This window comes from Mirounga angustirostris, unplaced genomic scaffold (assembly GCF_029215605.1).
Source record: "Mirounga angustirostris isolate CCGP_5_RB_7025 unplaced genomic scaffold, mMirAng1.0.hap1 SCAF_18, whole genome shotgun sequence".
Classification (NCBI taxonomy): Eukaryota; Metazoa; Chordata; class Mammalia; order Carnivora; family Phocidae; genus Mirounga; species Mirounga angustirostris.
Genome location: NW_026991726.1, coordinates 1,587,815 through 1,602,915, shown reverse-complemented (window position 1 = coordinate 1,602,915; position 15,101 = coordinate 1,587,815). Strand labels below are relative to the sequence as shown.

At 39.3% G+C, this 15,101-nt stretch overlaps 1 long non-coding RNA gene across 1 annotated transcript in view; it reads left to right on the top strand.

Moving 5' to 3' along the window:
* Window positions 1-7,341, top strand: part of LOC135363081 (uncharacterized) — a 35,810-nt gene extending 28,469 nt beyond the window's left edge. The window contains exon 4 of the long non-coding RNA XR_010408802.1: window positions 7,232-7,341. This is a non-coding gene — a long non-coding RNA (uncharacterized LOC135363081). The remainder of the gene's footprint in view (window positions 1-7,231) is intronic.
* Window positions 7,342-15,101: the final 7,760 nt, after the last annotated feature.

The following is a 15,101-nucleotide window of genomic DNA, read 5'->3' as shown; positions in this document are numbered from 1 at the left end:
TTCTACTTTCTGTTTCTGTAAGTTTGACTACTTTAGGTACCTCATATGAATGGAATAATACGTGTCTCGCTTTGATTTCACTTAGCACAAAGTCTTCAGGGTTCATCCATGCTGAAGCATGTATCAGAATTCCCTTCCTTTTTTAAGGCTGAATAATGATATTTTATTGCATGAATATACCACATTTTACTTATCCATTCATCCATCATTGGACATTTGGGTTGTTTCTATCTTTTGGCTATTGTGAATAATACTGCTGTGAACCTAGGTGTTCAAATATCTGTTCAAGTCCCAGCTTTTAATTCTTTTGTGTGTATATCCAGAAGTGGAATTGCTGGATATGTAGTAATTCTATGTTTGAATTTTTGCAGGACCCCTCATATTTTCCACAGCAACTGTACCCCTTTACATTGCCACCCACAATGTTCAATAGCTCTGCATCCTTGACACCTATTTGCTGTTTTTTTTAAATCTAATTTCCATCCTAATGGATATTGTACCATGCTTTTCAATCTTAATATATCTTGGAGAACCTTTCAGGAAAGAAGAGCCCTTCTTTTTAAAGACAGTATAAAAATCTATTTTTTTGACTCTTCCCAGTGGGTGACCATGTAGTTTTATTTCTGGTCTTTTGTGAATGCATGGAATGTATCTTTATATTTAGTGTGTATAATGCTTCTGTTTATTTTTATACTTTATTTTTTGACTTAATTTGAATGAACATGTATAAAAGTGTATATGCATTTTACAATTTGATAGTTACTGCCAGAAATGTGTAACAATACCGATTTCCATACATCTTTGACCTCATAGTATGTTACACAACTTTTTGATCTTTCCAATATGATAAATAAAAGTGACATCTTGAAGTTTTAATTTGCATTTCCTTATGAGTGAGGCTAAATTTCTTTTCATTTTGGGGAGGCCATCATTTCTGAAATATATGCTGCATATTCTTTGTTCACTTGTCTTTTGAGTTATTGGTATCCTTTTTAATAGGAACCCTGAGTGTTAAATGGTGAGGAAACTAGGTGTGACTCCTGCCCTCACGGAGCTTACAGTCTATGGAGGGAGAAAGACAGTAAACATATAGTGTGTAATTAAGTTTTGTGATAAATGTTATAAAAGGAAAGTTTTGGGCTTTATGACAGATAACTGTATAGGTGGCTGAGCTTTAGACGAGATGTGGTGGCTAGGAAAGGCTCCAGGTGGATCCACAAGAGCCGGTGAGGCAGGTGTTGGGAGGGAAAAGATGCCAGGCAGAGAGCGCGTGGACAGTGAAATGAAAGGAGTGTGGCTGGAATGAAGTGAGGAAGGAATGATGAGAGAACACATTTGCCATCTGTCCCTCACGTTCTAAATCTTTATATAATTTATTTTAGAAAGAGAGAATGTGTGAGCAGGGGGAGGGGCAGAAGAAGGGGGAGAGAGAGAGAATCTGTAGTAGACTCTGCACTGAGATCAGAGCCTGACCTGGGTCTCGATCTCGCCATCCTGAGATCATGACCTGAGCTGAAACCCAAGTCAGATGCTCAGCCAGCTGTGCCACCCAGGCGCCCCCTCGTGTACTATAGTTTTAAAGACAGGCGTCAACAATATTCAGAAGTATACGATGAATATCCCCAATTAGTATTCTGTGAGGGGTCTTAAAACAGGTTTTATTTTTGTTCTCATATATTAGGTACTTCCCATGAAAGGCGTATGAATCAGGCACATGATAAGCAAATGTTTTTAGGCTATTAATTGATTTGTTGGGAGCCTCCATCTTTTGAATTTTCCACGTAACTAAATTTTTATTTAAGAATGAATCCCTGTACATCATCTTATATTATTTCATATTTCCCCAGATGTGTGATTACAAATTCAATTCGTTTTCTCATGTGAAATTAATTTGTGGTTCTTTGAAGCTGGCTAAATGATGCATTTTTTACTACTAAGTTATCTGTAACCATTTCCGCATTAGGGAAAAAAGCTCTTTGAGTCTATCTTTCTATGTGTGGCCAAGTTCCAAATGTGTGATGAGTCTACAGAGGGGAAAAAGTGACACTCAGAGAAAATGATTTGCAGCTTCGTGTGGTCAGCAAGGACATTCTTAAGTGTAAATTCTGCATCTTAGGCAAATTGAGCTGTGACAGATATGCTAAGCCTAATTTTGATCGGTTATTTTGTTAAGCTTATTATACCAAATTCCTAGGCAATGAAATAGTAGAAACAGAAATGTGTAATGCTGTTACCAGTGGTTACAAGTCAGCCATTTGAAAAAGTGAAACAGGAGTGTTGTTAATGTTGAAGTTAATGCCTGGTTTCCTATTTTCTGTATGTCTATATTCTTCTCTTTCCCTCCCTTTCCCTGTCTTTTCACTTTTGTTTCTAGATCTCATGTTTATTAGGAAATACGAGGAAAAGTGTACATGCAAAAATTTTGCCAGAAGCCAGTCTCTTGGCAGAAACGATGAATAGATCCAATGGAGTGGGCATGTCTTTTTCGATTTTGTATTCCTCTGGGCCAGAGAAATAGCTCAGTTTTGCTTGTTGAGCACTAAGTGCATGGACATTGGAAGCACCTGTATTCTAAGTGACTTTTTCTGTAGCTGTAGGTACTTCCCATTGCTTGATTTAAAAATAAAAAAAAATCAAAGTCTCAAATATACAGTTGCGGTCTGTCTTAATTTTATTTTCATCATGTTGCTAACAGTGGCAATTTATAAATATATAAATAATATATACTTAATATATAATATATATTTAATATATATTTATTTTATATATTATATATAAATAATATATATACAAATAAAAAAGCCACCTTTTTGTAGGCTACCATAGCCTTTCTATTATTGCTTATAAATATTTTTCTAAGTCTTTCCTGAGGTGGTGTTTCTGTAGACTGGCAGTTCTACTTTTTGTACTTGTTACTAAATGATGAAGATCATTGCTGTGTTTCTCAATCATCAGGTTAATGTTTTCCTCGTGTTTCTTTGGACCTTTTTTGTTTTTCTGTCATTCATGAGATACTTAACTGCATATATTCTAGAATACAGGCATATACATGGGAATTTTGTGCCCTTCTCTCTTCTGCAACTGCTGTGTGTGGGTTTCTGGTTTGGTTTGGTTTTGGTTTTGGGGAGTGTTTTTGCCTAACACAGTGAATATTTAATATAAGACCACACCTTCCTGCCTCTAGGAGTCTTCCAGTTTATCATCTGGTTTTCACCATTCTTATGTATAGACTAGGAAAACCAGGCAGTTCAGTGGAATAGGAGTACTCACCAACCTGATTGTTTGGCCAGGTGTCTAGTCATTGTTATATTGCTTCGTACTTCATATCATGTTTTTTTGTTGTTTTTTTTTTTTTCCGTTTGGTTTTTCTTCTGCTTGGTTAGAGACACTATCCTACGAAAAGCTAAAACCTGTGTCCTTTCTGGCCTGCGACTGTGACATTCATGCCTGTTGTGACCTATTCATATAGTTTTTCTTAAAAACCTATATGAGCATGCTCTTTCAAAGTATCAGTCTTTTGGCTTATATGACATAATAACTTGGCTTTCTTACAAGTTTGTTTTAAATCCCTCTGAGTGAAGCTTTTATAAATAAAACTATATCCCATTTTTTTCCAGTAATGTAATTTGCTATTTTAATCATATAAATATTTAAAAAATTTATTTCTCAGCTTTATATTCTGGCCCACCAATGTGTCCTTTTCTGAGTAAGTCGCAATTACATGGTAACTTTTTAACTGTAAAAATGCCTTTTACCAAGTGGGAGCGTAGGTTGCACCTCATTACTGCTTTCCAGAATGTTTCAGGCTGTTTGCACAGATTTATTCTTTTTATCTTTCACATTTCTTATTGCCTCTATTTCCTTTTATATTTTCCTTCTGCTTGGTCCTTGACTCTCCTTTTGATTGTTTTCTCCTCACCTCCTAGCTTCTCTGTTTCCTCTTTGTTTTAGTCCCTCCAAGCTTAATTTTTCTATCAGCCTTTTTTCTTGAACTGTTCATCTTCGGTTAGCTCCTTTGGGGTGTCTCACCATCCTATCGGACAGCCTTATCCAAATTTATATTTATGATCCCAAAGTGACCTCCCTTCTCACCTCCACTGTGTGTGTCACACTACGGTGCCGTTAGACACCAGGAATTAACACCCAAGACATACGTGCTTTCGTCCTTTGTTCTATTGCCAGTCATTGCCCAATTCCCATGGATGAGTTTTCATGAGACACCTCCTTTCTCTCCTTCCTCTTCCATATTTCCTACCACTTTCATATTTTTAAAAAAGATTTTATTTATTTCTCTGAGAGAGAGAGAGCAAGCAAGCAAGCAGGAGTAATGGGAGAGGGGCAGAGGGAGAAGCAGACTCCCCTATGAGCAGGGAGCCCGACACGGTGCTTGATCCCAGGACCCTGAGGTCATGACCTGAGCCGAAGACGGACACTCATCTGACTGAGCCACCCGGGGGCCCCACCACTTTCATATTCTGGGTCGTACCACCTCACACCCAGATTGTTCAGACCCCTTTCCACCTGGCCCCTTTCTGTCCAGTTTATTTTGCATATGTCTGTGAGCTTCATCTAATCTAAAACTTTCTGTCAATACTGACTTTGAGCCGAGAGTCTCGTTCAGTCATTCATCATTTATCTCACAACTGTCAGAGTGCCCCTTACATGCCACACACACTTCTCAGTGCTGGGTGTGGATAAGTGAGCAAAACAGCAGGTGCTAGGGCGCCTGGGTGGCTCAGTCGGTTAAGCGACTGCCTTCGGCTCCGGTCATGATCCTGGAGTCCTGGGATCGAGTCCTGCATCAGGCTCCCTGCTCGGCAGGGAGTCTGCTTCTCCCTCTGACCCTCCCCCCTCTCATGCTCTCTCTATCTCATTCTCTCTCTCAAATAAATAAATAAAAAATTAAAAACAAAAAAAACAAAAAAAACCCAGCAGGTGCTAGTCCCTGCTCTCTGGGAGCTTACATTCTGCTCTCATGGTGGGTGGGGTTGAGGAGGGAGAGGGAGGAGACATACATGGAAACGGAACAAGGTAATTCTGGTTGGTGATAAATGCTATCGTGTGAGAGTGTGGTAGTATGGTGGGAGAACTGATTTAGGTTGGGTGCTCAGGGAGATTTCTCTGGGCAGGTTTTATTTGGGCTGAGACATGAGGACACCTGGGACCAATCAGTTTGGGAAAAATAGGAGAGAAGAAAATAAGTAGGTAAAAAAGATCGTGGAAAACATTTTAATGCATGGGAGGCTTTTCATGCCTTCCCAAAATTGACAAGTCAGTCTTTAAGATAACCATTGCATTCGAATAAGAACTCAATACTGATCACAGACATCTGGGGCATCATGGGGAGGAGGAAGGGATAGATTGTTTACAAATGGACCTGGGGAAATTAGTTAATGTATATAGTAGGTATGATTCTTTGCTCACTTAGCTGTTTCTTGGAGTCCATTCATGCCTGGGGATAGGGATCATGTAGCAAAATAAAACTGAGATGAGAAATTCCATCATTGGAGTGTTTTTTTTTTTTTTAATTTTAATTTTTAGACTTCTTAATCTGTAATTTCTATTAACTGTTCAGAAGCAGCAAAGACTTTGTTTTGACCAATTTATTTCTGAAATTTTCCAAAAGATCTCTTTACTGGAGTGCTGAGATAAGGAGCCACGTTTCTATATTGATGGCCAGAGTTTAAATCCCAGATCTGTCCTGACGTCTCAGGCTTCCACGTACTGGTCATAAGACTTAAGAGCTGGGTCTGGGCCAAGGCCTCCAGAGTGTGGCTAAATCTGGCAATCACCAGAAAGATAAGAAAGAGAACTGACTGGAAGCAGTTTGACAGTAAGAATAGGATAAAATAGCTTTGGATTTAGTTGTGTTCTTAAAGAAATGTAGGTTTTGTTTTGTTTTGTTTTGTTTTGTTTTTGGAGATTCCCAGTTTGTATATTGTTAAGTTCTTGATTTGGGCCTCTGAGAATCTAAGGTTTGACTGGACATTTGGGTTTTTTTAGGCACTATAATGAGCCATCATAGTGTCCATGTGAAATTATGTTAGTTGGTGATTCCCATGGCAATACAGGATTAAATTAACATTTAAAAATTTTATACAAGGAATTATTCATTCATTTTTAAAATTTGTGTCCATTATCCACTCTCTCACTGGTTGTATGGTTATGCACATGTTTGAATAAATCAGATGTTGTGTTAATGTAGTGGATTCTGTTATAGGCTTTGTAGGAAAACGTTTATCTTCTATGCCTCTGGGCTGCTTTAACAAAATTTGGCTTGGTACTCGGCTGTTCAGGGTAGGTATCCGGTGATGTGTATCCTTATTAAAGCTGCTTTTCTTTCTGGAATTCTACACAATTTCTCAAGCCATCTTACTGCAGACTGACAAGTCTATGGCATTTAAGGTGTTTGCTTAAATTCTTGACCTCTATACTTCCTCAGGTACTTCTTCAAATTTTTAATAGTCTGCGATTTTGTTTTTTTTTTGGAGGAAGGGATCTTCTTGTAACAATTCAGTTGTTCCAGGGGTGGGGAATCTAGTTACCTTGTATGGCATTATGGCAAAGGAGTACCCAATGGACAGATAATGATAATGTTAGAGCTTTTCACTCAGTAATGTAAAATAAACTATATAGACACATTTTAACTGAATCTGGAGCAAAGTGCTTTATGATGTTTTCTGTATTCCCAGAGGCATATGTTATTTACTGGCTTTACCTTTATTATTATTACTTTTGTGTAGTTTGCATGATTAACTTACCATTGTCAGAAGGACTAAAATGAATATTGATATTCAATATAGGTATATTGAAACAAATATCATGCTTAAAATGACAGCCCTCCAGTAAACATTCAGGACATACTGCAAGTAAAGCACCTTGCTAGGTGCTTTGTAAGATTCAGAAATAAATCAGATGTGTCTCCTGACATCAGGATCTTTGAAGTTGTCTGGGAGATTATAACCTTATGAAAAGGAACTTCCAAAGTGACCTGCAGAGGCTTTGCCTAGGAAGGAAGGGTCACATACACACGCTTCACTAAGGATGTTTTATCACCAGGGCCCCAAAGTTGAAATTTATTCCCTGGTTTAAAAAACTTTTTTAGTAACTCATGTAAGTAATGGTTATACTTGCTTAAGGGCTGTCCCTGATGTTTACGCTATTTTAAATCTTTTATTTGAACTTTTCTTGTATATGTTATTGTAAACTCCTATATTTATTTTCTCTCTAGTTTGCTACAGAATGGTCAGTTTGAAATTGTGACAGGTGGCTGGGTTATGCCTGATGAAGCTGCTCCACATTATTTTGCCTTAATTGACCAACTAATTGAAGGACATCAGTGGCTGGAAAAAAATCTAGGTATGTATTGACGTCTTTTTCCTTCATTTGGACTACTTTGGGCAATTAATTTTGGGGAACATGAGATGAGGCTCTATTTTATTTTTTTAAATAACTGATTTTCCCAGTATTTTTTTTATCCTTCATTAATTTATGATGTTTCCTCCATCATAAGCTAAGTTGCATAAATATAATGTGGTCACTTTTAGTGTCATCTACTTTGTAATCTATTATTTTGTGTACTGTTTTATTAATTTTTAGAATAATTTTCTTCTAACAGTATCCCATTGGGATTTTAATTTTATATTAGTTAAGACTGTTGGTTAGAAGAGGCAAAAACCTAATTTACTTGCCAAAGAAAAAGAAGAACAAAAGGAAGGTATTAGTTTTGTCATTGAGAATTCAAGAGGTACGGTAGGTTCAGGTAAAGTTGGATTATATTGTTTGGACACTATCTCTTTTGGCTCTGCTTGCTTGCTTGCTTATTTATTTATTTATGAGAGAGATAGAGGGTGGGGGAGGGGCAGAGGGAAAGGGAAAGAGAGAATCTGAAGCAGTCCCCATGCCCAGCATGGAGCCCTACTCGGGGCTTGATCTCACAACCCTGAGATCATAACCTCAGCTGAAATCAAGAATCGGATGTTCAGTCGACTGAGCCACCCAGGCTCCACTTGGCTCTGCTTATTTTTGCATGGCCTTAGTCTTCTCCTGGTTCTCTTCACATGGTGAGTAAGAGGGCCATAGGCAACTAGGATTCTCATCTTCCCAGTCTAATCAGTAGAAGTTTTTCTTAATGTCTTACCTAATTGTCTCACTTTGGATTAAGTGCATAACTCTGAGCCAGTTTCTGTGGCCAGAGGTGTAGGGGCTGAAATCATCAAGCCCTAGTCAGTTTATTGGAAATGGTCATGCGGGAGAGGGGTTTGTGGAAGGCATGGTCCGCTCTACTGGAACCATGTGAATAGGTCCTCCATGGGAAAGAGGGATCTTGTTACCACAAGACATGGGGAAGAGGACACTGCCCTGATAAAACCAGGTGTTCACTACAACTGGTAAGAACATGGGACTCATTTAAATCTTTGCAGTACCTAGTATTTGCATCCTGCAATGTGGTATGTAATTCTTTTCAAATATTTCATATCTGAGTACAATTTTGTAGCATTTAGGAAATCCAGGTCCCCAGACACCAGCCAAGGGCAAACCTTCCAAGCAAGACCTTTCTAAAGATAGCACTTTCAGACCTCCTGTGTTATCTCTTTTTTGTGTACAGGCGTGATATCTGCAGCTTATTCTAGTAACAACAACAATCACACCAATGATATGGCAAAAGAAAAAGTAAAGCAAATATGTTAATAATTGGTAAATCTGGTGGAGGAGTTTATGGGAGTTCTTCATATTTTTCTTAAACCTTTTCTTTTAAGTTTGAATTATTCCAAAATATAAAGAAAGAATGAATGGGGATGGCAGGGATTTTATCTCTAACACAGAAAAAAATTTTAAATAGGAAAAAAATAGAAATGCCAAGAAGTAAGTCCAATAAAAAACATCTATCCTTACCACACAGATACTGTGGAATTGTTTCACTGTGTTTAAACTGTGTAAAAACAATGTAGTTTATGCTAATCACAGATGCTACTGTGATCATGTATTGAGTTCTTTTCCTTCTGGAAGTCCAGAATCTTAATATGTACTGCTAGGCTGAGGATGCCTCCATGACCAGCCCCCAACAAATACCCTGAACGCTGAGTCTCTTCAGGAGCTTTCTTGTTTGATAGCATTTCACTTTTGTCACAGTTGTTTCAGTTATCACAACATGGAGGGATTGAACCCATCCTTTGTGACTCCATAGGGAAAGGACTGTTAGAAGCTTGTGCTTGGTTTCCCGTGGACACTGTGCCCCCTGTGCCTTTTCCCTTTGTGGATTTTGCATTGTGTCCTTTCACTGTAATAAGTCATAGCTGTGAGTATGACCATATGCCGAGTCCTGTACATTTTCTTAACAGCTCACTAAATGGGGGTGGCAGACTTAGGGACCCCCTACACAGTGCCACTTTTCTTAAATAATTATGTTCTAAACCAGGAATATTTCTTTTATAAACTTCAGTTTGGGGATTTTTTTCTTTATGTTTAGCTTTTATTGACATATAAGTTCTATGCAGTGCAACATGCAAATCTTAACTATAGAGTTCAAGTTTTGGCAAATATATATACCCAGTTAAGCCACTTTTTCATCACCCCCGAAAGTTCCCTCATCCTCCTCAACTCTCCTGCAGCCAACTGCTCTCTGATTTCTATCACTGTAGATTATTTTTGCCTGTTTCAGAACTTCATATATATGGACTGACTCCTTTGGATCCATCAGTTTTTGCTCAGCATAAATTTTCTTCTTAAAATTGTGTTGTCTCCAATATCATAAAATTTATCCACCTAAAGTATACAACTCAGTAGTTTTTAGTCTGTTCACAGAGTTGTGCAACCGTTGCCACCCTCTATTAGAACATTTTCAACATCCCCAAAAGAAATCTCTTACCCATTAATAGTCACACTCCTTTCTTGACTCCACCCTTCCCTGCCCCAGGCCCATGCCACCACAAATCTACTTTTTTTTTTTTTTTAAGATGTATTCATGTATTTTAGAGACAGGAGAGAGTGTGGGGGGGGGGCAGAGGAAGGGCGAAGGGAGAGAGAGAATCCAAGTAAGACTCCCCTCTGAGTACAGAGCCTGACATGGGGCTCAATCTCAGGACCCTAAGATCATGACCTGAGCCTAAATAAGAGTTGGACGCTTAACCGACTAATCACACAGGAGCCCTCTCACCTGCTTTTTGTGTGGATGGATTTGACTCTTCTGGACATTTTACATACACCGAATCATACAATATGGCCTTTGTAACTGGCTTCTTTTACTTGGCACGATGTTTTCAAGTTCATTCATGTTGTAGCATGTATCAGTGCTTCATTCCTTTTTATAGCTGAATAATACTATTTTGTTTGGAAAGACCACAGTTGTTTCTCCTTTTTTCAGTTGCTAGACATTTAGAGTGTTCCCCTTTTTGGCTACTGTGAATAATGCTGCTATACACACTTGTGTAAGGTTTTGTTTGTTTGTTTGTTTTTTTGTTTTTTTTTTCCCCAGCAAATATATTTTTTTAATTTAAATTCAGTTAGTTAACATATAGTGTATTATTAGTTTCAGGGGTAGAATTTAGTGATTCATCACTTGCATATAACACCCAGTGCTCATCACATCAAGTGCCCTCCTTAATGACCACTGTCCAATTACCCCATCCCCCTACCCCACACTAGCGTAAGTTTTCGTGAGGACATATGTTTTCATTTCTTCTGAGTTTATACCTAGGAATGGAATTGCTGGGTCATATGGTAGCTCTGTGTTTAGCATTTTGAGGAGCTGCCAAATTGTTTTCCATAATGGCTGCACCATTTTACATTCCCCCCCAGCAATGTATGAGATTTCTATTTCCTCTACATGTGCAACATTTGTTATTGTCTTTTTTATTTTAGCCATGCTAGTGTGTATGAAATGGTCCCTCATTGTGGCTTTGACTTGCATTTCCCTAAAGACTAATGATGTTAAACGTTTTTTCATGTGTGTATTGGCTATTTATATATCTTCTTTGGAGAAATGTCTGTTCAAATTATTTGGCTATTTTTACATTTGGGTTCTTTGTCTTTTTATTGTTGACTTGTAAGAGTTCTTTGTATATTCTTGACGCTAGTTTCTTGTCAGACAATGATTTGCCAATACTTTTTTCCATTCTGTGGGTTGTTTTTCAGTTTCATGAAGGTGTCCTCTGATGCACAAAAGCTTTGATTTTGATGAAGTCCATTTTAGTTTTTCTTTTGTCACTTGTGTTTTGATGTCACAGCTAAGAAACCATTGTCTCACCTAAGGTCATAGGATTTACTTTGTGGTTTTTACCTAGGAACTTTATGGTTTTTAGCTCTTACATTTAGATAATGGACACATTTGAGAAATGGAATATCTTTTTGTAGCTTTGGCTGCATTTTGTAAATTCGTGTTCTGTTTTGTTTTTTAAGCAATTTAGAACAACAGCATGTTGTTTTGGATACTTTATATTTGGTCATGGAATGCTTTTTAAATTGTTCTGTTTTTTGTTAATTTCTGCTTTTGTGACCTCTGTTATGCAAATATGATCATTATAAACCTTTTGAAGTTTGAGTTATTAAGATTATCTTTTGCCCAAAATATCATAAACTTTTTGAAGTTTGAGTTACCAACATTGTCTTTTGCCCAAAATACCTGTTTTTCTAACTGTTCCCTGACTTTTCTTAAGCTTTAATATTAAATGTACTTGGAATAATCCAGTGACTAATTATATTATTCATATTACTTCTGTTCTAATTTTTAAGTCTGTTAGGTTTGTCAAAAATTGAGGGGTGTATTTTATTCTTTTTAATGACCATTTCTTGTCATTTTTCCTAACAATTTTTACTTTATTATGTATTTTGATAATCTTGCTTGATGGCACAAAATCTTTTTCATGATCTTTCCTGGTATTATTGGCAAACATACCCTTTATAAAACTTTGGCGCTTTTTTATGCTGCGCTTTTACCTAAATTTGCCCCTTACCCCTTTTAAAACAGTACTTACCATACCAAGGAAAACCCTAGTGGGATACTGGGGTCCTTTCTAGGTCTCTGCCTAGCTCTCACCTCCTTTCATGTCAGAGTTTTAAAAAATATGGTTTACATTCTTCCTTTTCTGTATCATCACCTCCCAGGGACTCTTAAGTCCACTGCAGCTAGGTTGCTGCTCCTGTGGATCATGTGAGTTTGATAGGGAAAACATCCCTAACGTTGCTAAAATCTGACATCACTGTAGAATTTGATGGTGATTTTTACTCTCACTTGTAAGCTAATTCCGCCCTTGTTATTTGGGACATTGCAATCCTTTATTATTTTATAACTTAATTTTGATATAATTTCAAACTTATAAAAAGCTGCATGACAGCTGGGAAGGGCTCTTTCATATGTCCCGTACTTAGATTCATAATGCATGTTTTTCTGAACTATTTGACAGTAAGTTGGAGGCATCTTCTTTCTTTATCTTCCAATACTTCATTGTGTGTTTTCTAAGAAAATAAGGACATTTTCTTCTTAATCTCAGGAAACAAACTGAGGGTTGCTGGAGTGGTAGGGGGTGGGAGGGATGGGGTGGCTGGGTGATAGACTTTGGGGAGGGTATGTGCTATGGTGAGTGCTGTGAATTGTGTAAGACTGTTGAATCACAGACCTGTACCTCTGAAACAAATAATACATTATATGTCAAAATAAAAGAAGATAGCAGGAAGGGAAAAATGAAGGGGGGGGAATGGAGGGGGAGAGAACCAGGAGAGACTATGGACTCTGAGAAACAAACTGAGGGTTCTAGAGGGGAGGGGGCGGGGGGATGGGTTAGCCTGGTGATGGGTATTAAAGAGGGCACGTATTGAATGGAGCACTGGGTGTTATATGCAAACAATGAATGATGGAACACTACATCAAAAACTGATGATATAATGTATGGTGATTAACATAACAAAATTTAAAAAAGTTAAATTAAAAAAAAGGACATTTTCTTATATAACCAGAAGAAAGTTATCAAATCCAGAATGTTAGCAGTGATATAATACTGTAATCAAATTCATAGGCTATATTCAAATTCTCAATAGCATTTTTTTTTTTTAATAAAAGGTGCTTTTTTTTTTTTCCCTTTAAGTCCAGGATCCAACCATGCTCATGTGTTGCATTTAGTTATCACATCTCTTCAGTCTCCTTTAATCTGGAACAGCTAGCTCCTCAGCCTTTTTAAAAAATTTCTTGACCTTGATATTTTTGAGGAGTGAAGGACTTTGTTGTAGGAAGTCCTTTTATTTGAGTATGTCCATTTCCTCACGATTAGCTTCAGGTTGTTTTTCCTTCCTCTCCTCCCTCCTTCTTTCCCTCCTTCCCGCTTTCCTTCTTTCCCTCCCTTCTTCCCTCCTTCCTAACCTAAACCAATCTACTTTTTTTTCTTTTTAAAGATTTTATTTATTTGTCAGAGAGATAGAGAGCACATAAGCTAAGTTGCATAAATATAATTTGCCCCACATTTGCCCTGACCGTAAGGCTAAATAGCCTCATATCCTAAGAGTAACTCCTCGAAGGAAGTCACTTTTACTTTTACTTCCTAGTGCTCATCGCCAGAGCTAGCCGTGAGGACTGCCCCCCATCACCTCCCACAGTGGACGTGACCATGTGGGTTGGGGGGTGCTCACTGATGAAGCCCCAGTGCTCAGTACACAGCAGGGACCCCCGGTCCTCTGCTGAATGAGGGAGGAAGGGGGGAAGGAGGGAGGGAGGATGGGAGAAAGGGAGGGAGAGAGAGGGAGGGAGGGAGGGAAACCACAGAAGTTGGGTCCATCCATCAGGAGCCCTTATTTGGGGTGAGGTCCGAGGGCATCACAGCCTGGGCCCTGGATGGTGGCTCAGGTCCTCCCAGTGCTGACCTTCCTTCTCCTTGGCCCTCTGTCATCCTGGATCCTCTCCACCTCCTCCTCCTCCAATTCTGAATGTTCCCAGGAACAGGGTAGCAGGAGGGGTCTCAGGAGGGGCTTCCCGGATCCTGTGCCCTGAATAACAATGTGACAGTGGCTACAGGACATTCTATCATGAGGACTGGGACTGTGGATCCCATCCATCTCCTTGGGCATTAGCGTTGTTCCATTCCCTGCTCTCTCCACCACTGCTGTGATAAACACTCCTGAAAACACATCTGTGAAAAACCGAGCCAGAGTTTCCAGGGGTTGGTCAGAGGCCAAGCATGCCAGGTGCTCCTGTGGCCTGGGATGGGTGCTGCTCACTGTTCTCCCAGACAGGGGTGCCTGTCACCCTTCTCTCCAGGGTACCTGCAGGGGATCTCCGCTTCCTCACGTTCTCCCCAGACCAGACACCTTGCAGTCTGAGGGTGACCAGTGCTGCCTCCATAGGGTTTCCTTTGCCAGAGTCCTTCCCCGGGAGCTCCCTCATCTCTGACTCTGCACGTGCCTGTCCTCCCCCCTTGGACTTGCGTGCGTTTGGTGTCTGTCCTTGTGGAACCCAGTGACTTGGTGTGTTGTTTGGACAAGAGGCATCGGAAACCTTTCTCTGGCCTTGGGTTGTGAGCAATGCTTTTGCCCTTTGTGGTGTGTCTTCCAGCTTCTGCATTTCCTGGTTTCTGTGTGGGCCACAGGAGTAACCAGCCGTTTCCTGTCAGGGGTCAGGCTGTGGTGTCCCAGCAGGAACGGGGGTCTCGGCCCCAAGATTGTGCCCATAATTCCTAAAGCGGCCTCTCTGATTACATCTGCTCTGTAATCAATCGGGGATTTCAATATCGAATAAGGGAAATTTTATGACAAACAGAAGAAAACGAGTCCCCTTTGAAAATAGGTGGGCAGACACAAAGGCTCCTATTGCATGATTCCACGTACAGAAACATCCAGAACAAGTAAAAGAATAGGGAGAGAAAGCAGCTTAGGGGTTTCCAGGGTCTGGGCTGGGGGCGAAATGGGCAGGGGGGCTTCTGGTTCGGGGACTCCTTTGAGACATGAGATATTCCGCAGCAATCTTCTGGGGTGTGGTGGCCCAGCGTTGGGAATGTACTTATGCTCATCACATGTTCAGTTGAAAACAAGTAATTTTATTTAAAACAAATAATAAACAGTATACAGAACATGAAAATGAGCAATATGAACCAGAACAATATGAACCAGAGAGAAAGAAC